The sequence below is a fragment of the Sarcophilus harrisii genome, chromosome 1 (genome assembly GCF_902635505.1).
Source record: "Sarcophilus harrisii chromosome 1, mSarHar1.11, whole genome shotgun sequence".
Lineage (NCBI taxonomy): Eukaryota > Metazoa > Chordata > Mammalia > Dasyuromorphia > Dasyuridae > Sarcophilus > Sarcophilus harrisii.
Genome location: NC_045426.1, coordinates 197,330,754 through 197,342,607, shown reverse-complemented (window position 1 = coordinate 197,342,607; position 11,854 = coordinate 197,330,754). Strand labels below are relative to the sequence as shown.

The window sequence follows — 11,854 nt, the reverse complement described above, 5'->3', positions numbered from 1 at the left end:
AAAGTTATGTGTTATTTGAATTCACAATGATGAGTCTTCCTGATCCAGTCTAGGCACTCTATCCTAAGTCTTATAGCTACCTATATCCTTTTAAACTTAACCTCTTTTTGTCCCCTAGCCATTCCTTTCCAAATTATCTTATTATTTCAAATTAGTCAACACCAGTTCTCTGGAATTGAAGTGTCCTGACCAGACTATGATCATCAATTTTTACTTGTATTTTGTTCTTTTAATCGCCTGTTTCATATGCCCTCTACAAAATTGAATATTGTTTTGCTTAGGAATATTCCATTTCTAATTTCACCCTCCTAAACCCTTCTTCCTTCTTTATTTCTATGCTCATGTGTTTTGCTATGAAATTTACTGTATCTACACACTATGGAAGAAGAGATTAAAATTGTGTGCTGTGAGTCTGGGGAAAACATTTACTCCTCAGAAAAACTAAAAGCAGGGGTCAAAGAATCAGTCTATTTGTGTAAATAGAGACCCTCAAGACTATAAGGATGAGTCTGACTTTCTCTGTCTTGAAGGAGGCCTCCTCAATCTTAGAGATTTCCCTTCAAACCAGAATATTTTGTTGAGATTAACTACATTACTATTATCCCACTGGAGCAAACCTGATCTTTGTCAAAGTTAGCTTATTCTAACTTCCAAGGTTGACACAGTCTCTCTCAAACCATCTGATATCCAACCTTTGATGTAAGAAAAATGGCTCACTTTGATGGTTTTTGCCCTTTTGTAATGTCAACCTAAGACTGTTTAAACTGACTCAGTGGTTAGAGCACCAGCCTTGAAGTCAGGAGGACCCGAGTTCAAATATGACTTCAGACACTTAACACTTCCTAGCTGTGTGACCCTAAGTAAGTCACTTAATTCCAATTGCCTCAGGGGAAAAAAAAAAAACCAAAATTTATATGAGAGCATATCTCCTGTTATTCAGACATTGTTATACACCTAATGACCATCAGTTAATGTTTACTTTTTTTTTTTTTTTTTTTTTTTACTAGCCTTGCCTCTAGATTTATTGACCTTCATTTAAGAATTCCCCAACAATAAATGTGGGTGTGTGTTCACTTTACTTCTGTCCAGTTCAAATAAGACTGAAGCTCCCAAGATGTCCTTTCCCTCACCTTCTCCTCCATATTTGTATAATCTTTTGGATAGCAAGAATGAGATACAGTAAAATTTTCCCCATTTCTTCCCAAAGAATACTTTTCTATCTTTTTGCTTTCTTTTTCTTTCTTAAAACCGAGAAGATAAAATAAATCATTTGGGTCATTATTGGCAAAGTCTGTGGCTCAGGTTGTTTTTTGAATCAATGCCCCTAAAACTTAAAGGGGTCAGAAAAAATGAATTTCCTTCGGGATTTTTTTTTTTAGTCTAATAGGAGTTTCAAAATAGACTGGCATTAGGAATTTGTACTTTAGAAAGTCAACCATTCCAGAATGGTTTGTACCAAATGCAGCCAAGATTAGAAGGGAAGCAAAAAATTGGGAGAAAAATTTTTACATCCGAGGTTTTTGATAAAGGCCTCATTTCCTAATATATAGAGAGAATTGACTCAAATTTATAATAATACAACCAAGCAAGGAATTGGAAACTGAGTGGATGCCCATCAGTTGGGAAATAGCTGAATAAGTTAAGGTACATGAATGTCATGAAATATTATTGTTCTGTAAGAAAAGATCAGCAGGATGATCTGAGAGAGGTCTGGAGAGACTTACATAAATTGGTGCTAAGTGAAATGAGTAGAATCAGAACATCACACAGCAACAAGATTATACAATGATGAAGTCTTTTGCATTTAGCTCTTTTCAATAATAATATGATTCAAGTCAGTTCCAATGGTCTTATGATGGAGAAAGAGCCATCTGCACCTAGAAAGAGGACTGTGGGTACGGAGTGTGGATCACAACATAGTATTTCCACTTTTTTTTTTGTTGTTGTTGTTTGCTTGCATTTTTTCTTATTTTTTTCCTTTTTGATCTGATTTTTCTTTGCAGCATGACAATTGTGGAAATATATATAGAAAAATTGTGTATGTTTAACATATATTGGATTACTTGCCATCTAGGGGAAGGAGTGGAAGGAAAAGGAGAAAAAAATTTGGAACACAAGATTTTGCAAGGGTGAATGGTGAAAATTATCTATGCATTTGTTTTGAAAATAAAAGCTTTAATTAAAAATAATTTTAAGATAATTTTTTTTTCATCAGATCACTTTCTGTTTTGAGAAAGATGCTTGCCGTACCGAGCTGACTGGATGGTAAATTGACTATGGAGGGGAAGAGTTTTTTATTTTCTTTTAATGTTGAAGTTGTAATTTTCTAATCTTTTGTTAATGAAGTTGTTTTTATTGCAAAAAAAGAAAAAAAAAGAAATGATCAGCTGGCAAATTTCAGAGAGACCTGGAAACACATGAAGTGGTACTAAGTGAAGTGAATAGAACCAAGAGAATATTTTACATAGCAACAAGATTATGTGACCAACTGTGATGGACTTGGCTCTTTTCAACAATCGGGTGATTCAGATTAATTCCAATAGATTTGTGTTGGAGAGAGCCATCCCCATTCAGAGAGAGGACTATGGGGACTGAATGTAGATCACAATGTAGTATTTTCACCTTTCATTGTTATTTACTTGTTTGTTTTTTCTTTTCTCATATTTTCCTACTTTTGATCTGCTTTTTTCTTGTGCATGATAAACATGGAAATATGTATAGAAGAACTGCACATGTTTAACCTATATTAGATTACTTGCTATCTAGAGGAGAGAGAAATTTGGAATACAAAGTATTGCAATTGTGAATGTTGAAAACTATCTTTGCATGTATTTTGAAAAATAAAAAGCTATTACATTTTTTAAAAGAGAGAGAATGGTTTGCAAGTAGTGTTATAATTTCCCTTAACAGTGAAGTTGAGTGACATGCTAGAGTTTTGTTTTTTCTTTCCAAGAAATAGTCTTTGAGAATCTAAGAGAAAGGAGGATGGTCTCAAAAACTGAGCTAAGAATAAATCTTCTATTGCAGGAAATGAGAAAGGAATAATAGGATTGAGCAGTGACAGAGAAGTGAGAGACTGAGGAGAACCACTAGCCCTCACGCTAGATTTCTGAACAGAAATTCTTTGCCTGAAGCTAGCAGTTCTTATCTACTTCTACCTAGACAGAAGAAAGTTCCAAGACAGGAGGATTTGCTCTTTCCACCCCCCATCTTTTCAACCCATGGTTGTTTATTAGCAGATATTGTAACTTACAATACTTATTTTTTTTTTTAACTCAACACAAAATCCAGGTGACCTGAATTTTTGTCTCAACAATAAAGAGATTAGAAGTTATATAATTTCAAATTAGGAGTTAGAGCTAAGCAAATGTCTGTGTTAATCATTTTCCTACAAGACACTCAAAAGCTACTGTGTTTGTATTTCTAAATTTCAATGTGTAAATTCCTTGAAGGAGCAAAAAAAAAAAAAAAAAAAAAAAGGATTATAGGACTCCTTAGAATCATATTTCCTTTAGGCCAGAGGTGGGGAACCTTTTTTTTTTTCTGCCCTGAGTCACTTGGTTATTTATAACATCATTTTGGGGTATACAAAATCATGAGTTTAGTTGTTCTACCTAACTTTCAGCAGTTGTGCAAATAATTTCACAGCCTTAGGCTGTACTTCTTCACCCCAGCTTTAAGCTAAGAAACAAAAAATAGGTTGTGGTTGATTAAATTAGAAACAAGGGGGATAGAGAGGGGACAGTGTACCCTCTCCCCAGTCACACCCTAAACCACTAGAGTTATATTTAAAATAAGATTACAGTTGGATGAGTCCTTAGGCTTCATTAAATCCATTCCTCAATTTTATAAAGGAGGAATTTGAATACTTGAGTAATTCACTTAAAATTACATTGCTAGTAAAAAAAAAAATATATATATATATATATATATATATATATATATATATATATATATTTTGGGGGAAGATGGCAGAATAGGTACAAAATTCCAAGCTCTCCAGATTTCTCCCACAAACAAAACAAAACTATACCTCAAGGTATAAGCAGACTGGTGAAAAACAAGTAAGATTTGGGGCAGAATATGGGTCATTGAATCACAATCTGAGAAGACCCTAAGAAACACTCAAGACTAACTGTAAAAAACGCAAGCAGGGAGCTCAAGGCTTAACAGTAGCCTGTTTAGGGGAAGTGAGTGAAGAATGAAAGGGGGAAAAAAGAATAAGATAAAAAGTGCATAGCAGAGAACAAAAGAATAACGTGCAGGAGAGCAAAGATGGACAGTCATAAATATAATCTTTTCTATTTTTATATGTACTTTCTTAAAATGGAAATTTCTTGTTACATATTTTGAATGTTCCCTGATTTTCTGCTGGACACATGACAATGTTTTTTTTTTTCTCTTTTTCTTTTTTTTACTTTGCATTTAGTTTTAAATAAAAATTCTTTTAAGAAACAAAGTAAAAAAATAGAAAAACTAAAATGAAATTTAAAAAAAAGAAAAAGAATTTTAATCAAGTCATCTTTGAGATCCAACATAGAACTAGATTCTCAATCTGAAAGTTAAAAGAGCTATTTTTACAAATAAAAGTAAAGCAACACATGAAAATGTGAGCTTGGGATTTTTTTTTTAATATTACAAAGAGTATTTTAAAATCTTTACAACAGTTGTTCAACATAATCAGGAACTACTATGTGGGACAAGTGCTAGAAGAGCTTTCCCAAATTAACTGATGAGAGACATCTTCAGGTAGAGGCCCAGATACACACCTGGGAGCCATCCCAGCTCCTGCCATATGCCTCTAGAACCTAATCAGCTTCTGGTTTGTCCAAGATTTCCAAAGCAAAAGACCTGAGCCTTTTCATTGGATAGACTAAAAGGACATAACCATTCTTGACCAATGTTGTCTGATTCTTGTGGGTTCCATCACTTCTTGAGGGTCTGACCTTTAGAGACCACATGACTCTCTGTAAACCAGGGTTCAAGACTGGGAATAGGGATCATTTGACTCAGTCACATTACTGATTAAGCTTCATTTTATCAGTCCCATTCATTATCATTGTACCTGAGTATTTGGAGAAAAAGATTCTGTATTAATCATTTTGCTTGTACAAACTGTCAGCTATAAAGTTTCTTGCTAAAAGCAATAATCTTTTCTAAAAAAAACAAAACAAAACACTGAATGTGATGTCAAATGAATCTGACACAAATCACTATAAATGTCTTTTCCTTCGGGATAATATCTCCTAGCACAAAACAGGATTTTTAGCACCTCTTCTAGTAATTATTGAAGAGCAGTGATTTCTGTATAATATTTACTATTACAAACTTCCCAGCTACTATTTCCACATCATGCTTCATCTTCAATCTTTTCCTCACCCCCCACTATCCCTAATCTTTCTCAGAATCTTGGGCTCTGATAGGTGAGATTTTATCTTACCTTATCAAGAACCAGGTCTCAATTCCCAGTCATCATTCCCAAATCATTTCAATCATCTATTAAATTTAACAAGTCATTTAATTTCAGGGTTTTTGTTTGTAATACTAAAAAACCCACGGCTGTTTTTAGAAACTTATATGAAAAAATATTTTTAAGTTATTGGAGTCTGTTACAGTAAAGTTTATTCAATATACATATGTACATATGTTTCTTAAGGCATGGGGTTTTTTGGTTCTTAATGCCCAATTTCAGTATTTTTTTTTTTCTGATGAGAAAACTATGGCCATGATATATCAAGCTAGGTATTTTCAACTTGGGACTTTTTTGGGGGTGACCATTGGATTTTTTCAGTTTTCACTTCACTTCACTCCAGTTCTGATACATCTTAACAAATTATGATTTCTTCAAATCCGGCAGCTAGGATTTTTGTTTGCTCCAAGAATCTAGAAATTTCCGTTCCTCAGTCTGTTTTCCAGGTCAATTTTTTTTGGGGAATAAATACTTGTTCTTCAAATTTTTGTTTTTGTGCTCATGGATCACTGAGTTATGTTGGATATAGTTTATTTTTCAGATAACTTCAGATAAAGTTTATTTTCAGATAAAAATAAGATTTTCCCTCTTACCTTTTAAGCCAGTGTTTTCAAACTTTCAAACTTCAATAGAAAGTATGTATGTATAATTTTCCTTTCAAATTGTTCTCTCATGAATTCTAATTTCATCTTTTACATTTAGCTTCATTTCTTTTCTTTCTTTTAAAAATTTTATTCTGTGTGGAAATGTTTAAAAGAATTGCTCATATCGGATTACTTGCTGTCGAGGGGAGGGAGAAAAATTTGGAACACAAAGTTTTGCAATGGTGAATGTAGAAAACTATCTTAGCATGTTATTTTGAAAATAAAAAGCTATTATTAAAAATATATAATTTTATTCTGAACTCGAGTCTTAGGGATTTTCCAAGTGTACTTATCATATTGTCTACAGAAAGGGACAGTTTTATTATCTCATTTCCCATTCTAAATCCTATTTCTTTTTCTTCTCTTATTGCTATTGCTAGGTTTTTCAATGCAATACTGAATAATATTGGTGATTATGGTTATTGTTGTTTCACATCTGATCTTTACTGGGAAGCCAGTAAAATCTCCATTAAAAATAATGCTTTCTGAAGGTTTTACATATTTTTTTTCAAGAAAAAATCCATCTGTGCCCATATTTTCCAATATTTTTTAATAGAAATGAGTTTTACATTTTATCAAAAAGTTTTTTTTTATCTATTGACATAGTCATATGATTTTTTTGTTTCTTTTATTGTTGATCTAATCAATTTCATTAATAGTTTTCCTTATGTCAAACTATCTCTTTATTCCTGATATAAATCCCATTTGGTCATAATCTTTGTAATATCTTGTAATCTCCTAGTAATATTTTATTTAGGACTGTTGCATCCATATTCATTAATAAAATTGGGTTATAGTTTTCTTTCTGCTTTTATTCTTTCTAGTTTAGATATCAGTATCATTTATTTCATAAAAGGAGTTTGGTAGGACCACTTCTTTGCATATTACTCCAAATAATGTAATTAATGTCAGATTTAGTTGGTTTTTAAATGTCTAATAGAATTTTCTTGTAAATCCATCTGATCCTGGTGTGTTTTTTTTTCCCTTTGAAAGTTTTTCTATGACCTGTTCACATTTTTTTTTCTACTCTAGGTCTATTCAGTTATTCTGTTTCCTCTTCTGTTAATATAAATAAGTTATTTTTTTGCAAATGTTCTATTTCATTTAAATTACTATATTTATTGGCATATAACTGGGCAAAATAACTCCTTATAATTGCTTTAATTTCCTGTTAGTGGTATATTCAACCTTTTCACTTTTAATACTTGTAGTTTGGTTTTCTTCTCTGTCTTTTTAATCATATTAACTGATAGTTAATTTATTTTATTTTCCCCCCCATAAAACCAACTATTTTTTACTTATTAATTCAATGGTTTTCTTACACTTAATTTTGTTAATCTTCCCCTTAAATTTTTAGGATTTCCAATTTAGTATTTAATTGGGGATTTTTAGTTTGCTTTCTCTAGTTTTTTTTTTTTTAATTGCATACCCAATTCATTGATTTGTTCTTTATTTTACTAAGAGATAAAAGCACTAAAAGCTATTCTTTAACCTACTCATTCTTTAAGATTGCTTAGTGTCTCCAATTAGTTTTATTGTTTCTGTGGTCCCTTAATTTTAATAACCAATTTTTATTGCATTGATATGAGAATTATTCTCTTCTTCTGGATTTATGTTTTAGACTTCTATTAATCTGCAGTTTTTTCCCCCCATTTTATTTGTAATTTTCTTCTGTTTATTCATATCTCCAGTATTGATTCCTAGATTAGGACTTTGTGCCAGAATTAAATAATATCCTTTTCCAGGCTCTTGTATTAGGTAGACAGGCCCTGTTTGCACCTGTCCCCTCTATAGTCTGGATGCCACCTGCCACTGAAGTTCTGTTGCAGGAATTAGATTTTATTATCAAAGCCAGCCATAATCCCTTATATGTCACACTTTCCATTGGAATTTTATTGTGGGTGTTGGGCTCAGCCCTATCTCTCTCCTCCTTGAATAATTTCCAGTTGAGAGTTGTAGACTTTTTGTGTTGCCATGACAGAAGTCTCTTTGATAGTACTTAGTTCACACCTTTAAGAGAGTTTACACATTAGAGTTCACACCTTTAAGAGAGTTCACACCTTTAAGAGAGTTCACACATTAGAGTTCACATCTCAACTAGGATTGACTTTGGGAGATTCACAAGTCAGAAACCCACAAGCCCACTCTCTGGGAGGAGGAGCCAGAGTCATTCCAACTTCCACCTTTGTGCTGGCTGGAGGCTTTGGATTCAGAGGGAGCTAGAGGCTGAAGCTGGCAGAGGCAAAGAACTAGTGGCAAGAGCTCTCAGAACCAAGGAGAGAGATAGGCCCCTAAGAAAGCTAACCGGGATATTTTGAAGGAGACAATAAACGATTTGGACTTTAACTCCTGGCTGCACTTGGGGTGATTATTACTCTGAACTGAAACTAAGGCTGCCTCCAGAAGCCCCCTAAGAAACCTTCTCCCAGAGAACTTTATATTTTAGAGAAGAGAATATTATATTACCCACAGGATGGCGGGTACTGGTCTAGTCGCTGGGGAGGCAGTGGTTACTTCGATCAGGGTTACGAAGCGCCTGGCATGAGGGAGGCTGCTGTTGCCTTGGTAGAGGAAGAAATGCGTAGGTACCGGCCTACCAAGAACTATCTGAGCTACCTACCGGTCCCGGAGTACTCAGCCTTTGAGATTGACATTATGAGAAATGAATTTGCAAGACTGGCTGCCCGACAACCAATTGAATTGCTTAGCATGAAACGACATGAACTTCCACCTCCCTCTTCTGGGCAGAAGAATGATATCACTGCATGGCAGGAACGTGTAAACAATTCCATGGCCCAACTGGAGCATCAGGCAGTTCGCACTGAAAACCTTGCGTTGATGTCACAACACAGTTGCAATGCCTGGAAAGTATATAATGAAAACAAGCCCAGAAGAAACTGCAGAAATCAAGAAAACATATTCAGGAAGAACATGCAACTCACTGCTGGATCTAAATTACGAGAAATGGAGTCAATTTGGTCCTCACTTGTCAGTAAAAATTATGAGATTGAACACACTATTGTACAGCTAGAAAATGAAATCTTCCAAATCAAGCAACAGCATGGGGAGGCAAACAAAGAAAACCATCAGGCAGGATTTCTGAAAACCTGGAGTGTAGGGAGAAGGGAGAAAAAGGACATCTTAGGAATTCTTAAGGCATCAAGAAGTTGAATGATTCTCAAATCATGGTAAAAACCTGTGGAGAGAATGGTAATGACCTGAATAGCCTGTGAATGCTTTAGAAATATGATAGAAACTTGGAAACTATGCAGAATGCATGAATTAATAATTCTTTGTATTATATTTAATTTTATTTGTATATTTCTTTGACAAATTTTTAACCTTAAAAAAAAGAATATTACACTATATGAAGATGATTTAGATATTTTAGTGGATTGCATGTTCATGTGATGTTGCAGTCTAGTCCATCTATCAATATTTTCTTAGCTGCTTTTATCATAGGGTCCTGTTTATTAATAATAAAAGTAGATTACTAAATACCATACCACTGGATTTCCTGTTGATCTTTAAAAATGGAAATGCATCTTGTCTGCTTGTTAATTATAAAGTTATACATATAATTTTTATGATTATTTTATATTTTATTAATTTATTCTTATTTTAAATTTTATATTAATTAAAATAGAAATATATACACACAATTATAAAATATATATAAACATAAAATTATAAAAAACTTTAGAATCACATTAAGACAGAAAAACATTAGACGTCCCTTCAGTTAAAAGCAGAGAAATAATGCCACAAAAGTCTAAGTGGCAATATTAGGATTTGAACTTTGTGCTCTAACTCAAATGCCCACACTCTGCACTGTACCACAAAACTCCTTTTTGTATAGAAGTAAAGGAGAGAAGTCATACCGTCATATTGGGGCTTAAGAAAAATTTTTTGGGCAGCACTGCATAAGATTAACTGGAGTCAGGGAGAATTTTGAGGGAGGGAGATTAATTACCACTAATTAAGAGACAATACTTGCAACAATCTAATGAAAGGTAATGAGGAACCTGAACTAAGCTGGTAGGTAGAGAAGTCTGGAAGAAGGGGATTTTAGGAGGAAAGATAATAAGTTCAGTTTTGGACATGTTCGATTTGAGATGATTCTGGGACATTCAGATTGAAAAGTCCGATATGTGATTGGGGATCCTGGCCTAAAGTTCAGTAGAGAAACTGGGGCTGAACATTTGGGTCTGAAAGTCCTCTGGATAGAGTTCTTAGTTAGATTCACAGGAGCGAACGTGGTTGACAAGAGGGAAGAGATGAAGAGGGGGAAAGGGCCAAGGAAAGAATCTTGGGGAGCATCCAGAATGAACAGGCTATGGATCATGTTCAAACAAAATAGATTGAGAAACAGAAATCAGAAGTATGGAGTGGACAAAGAAAACACAATCACAAAACCCAGGGAGGAAATAGTATCCCAGAAGAGTGTGGTCAACATCCACTAACAGTATGAAATGCAGGCTATAGGTTAAGTAGCTTCAGAACTGAAGGTGGTGCCTCAAGTGTTAAATCAGGCAGGAATAAAAGTCTGAGAAAACACTAAGGGTTAGAGGGATTAGAGGAAGCAGTGAGGGTGAAGAACAAACAGGTTCTGAGGCATAGGGAAAGAGGAAAAATAGGCGGTTAGAGGCACACAGGAGAATGTTAGATTGTAATTAGCAAACTGGAGCATTTGTGGCCAGATCTAACCTACAATATTCCCTATGGGTACCTGAGATGGAATAAAAGGAGTTACAATATTTAAGGATGCTAATGAATTGGAAGGTTAAAGAGTGTTTATAATGGCCATAAGGGTGAGAAGCAGTTTTGAAAACAGAAGGTAGTAGTATATTGGAATGTTTGCTATCTAGGAGATGAGAGAGAAGGAAGGGAAGGAGAAAAATTTGAATACAAGGTTTTTATTGAAAATTATTTTAGCATGTATTTTGAAAAAGAAAAGAAAAGAAAACAGGAGATAGTTTCTACTCAGCTGAGGTCATTTAGGCATTCTGTTGCTGTTTGGATGGGACCATTGGCTTTTCTGAGGATTGGATGCTCTTGGGCTCGGGTTATTGGTGGCTAGGCTAGAAGTGGAATATTGTGGGGCAGGACACTTTTGGAACTGAGGAGGCTTGAGTTTCCCCTCAAACTCCTCTCTTCTACCCCCTTAGACACACTCCCATAATAACAAACGTTGTTTTGAATCAAAATGCACTAGAGAAGACCCAGAGTTAATTTTGCCCCCAAGTGGATTGATTTTTGGACTTCAGCTCCGGGCCCTTTGGGCAATAAGAATATAAAAACACTTTTAGGACTTTGAGGAAAGCTCCTGGGACTCTAGGGAACTTCCTTGGTAACTGCTTATTTCTTATACTAGCAGCTTTTGCTTTCCTGGATTGCTTTTTCCTCTTAAATGGATTATCTTTTACCTTGTGGTTAGAGAAAAGGTAATGTTTATCTGAGTTCTCAGATTTTGAATGATTCATTATACCAAATAGCATTCTGAGCTTGTATATGTACAAATAACATAATTTGCATATAACAAAATAAAGAATCACAAAAGGACATGGAAATCTCATTGACTGCAGTTTTAAGAAAGATGCAATATTCAAAATGAAGTAACAGTCCAGAGGCTTTTCTTTAGAAAAGTATTATCTGCTAGCATCCAAAAATGGAAGATGCTTTTTGTAGACAGAGTCAATTAAAAATCACAATGCAAGAATATAACCTCTCATAACAGCTT

The 11,854-nt window shown here is 34.2% G+C and overlaps 1 pseudogene; it reads left to right on the top strand.

The window, feature by feature from the left end:
* Positions 1 to 8,537: 8,537 nt before the first annotated feature.
* On the top strand, positions 8,538 to 9,704 carry LOC100925146 (annotated as a pseudogene).
* The last annotated feature ends 2,150 nt before the right edge of the window (positions 9,705 to 11,854 follow it).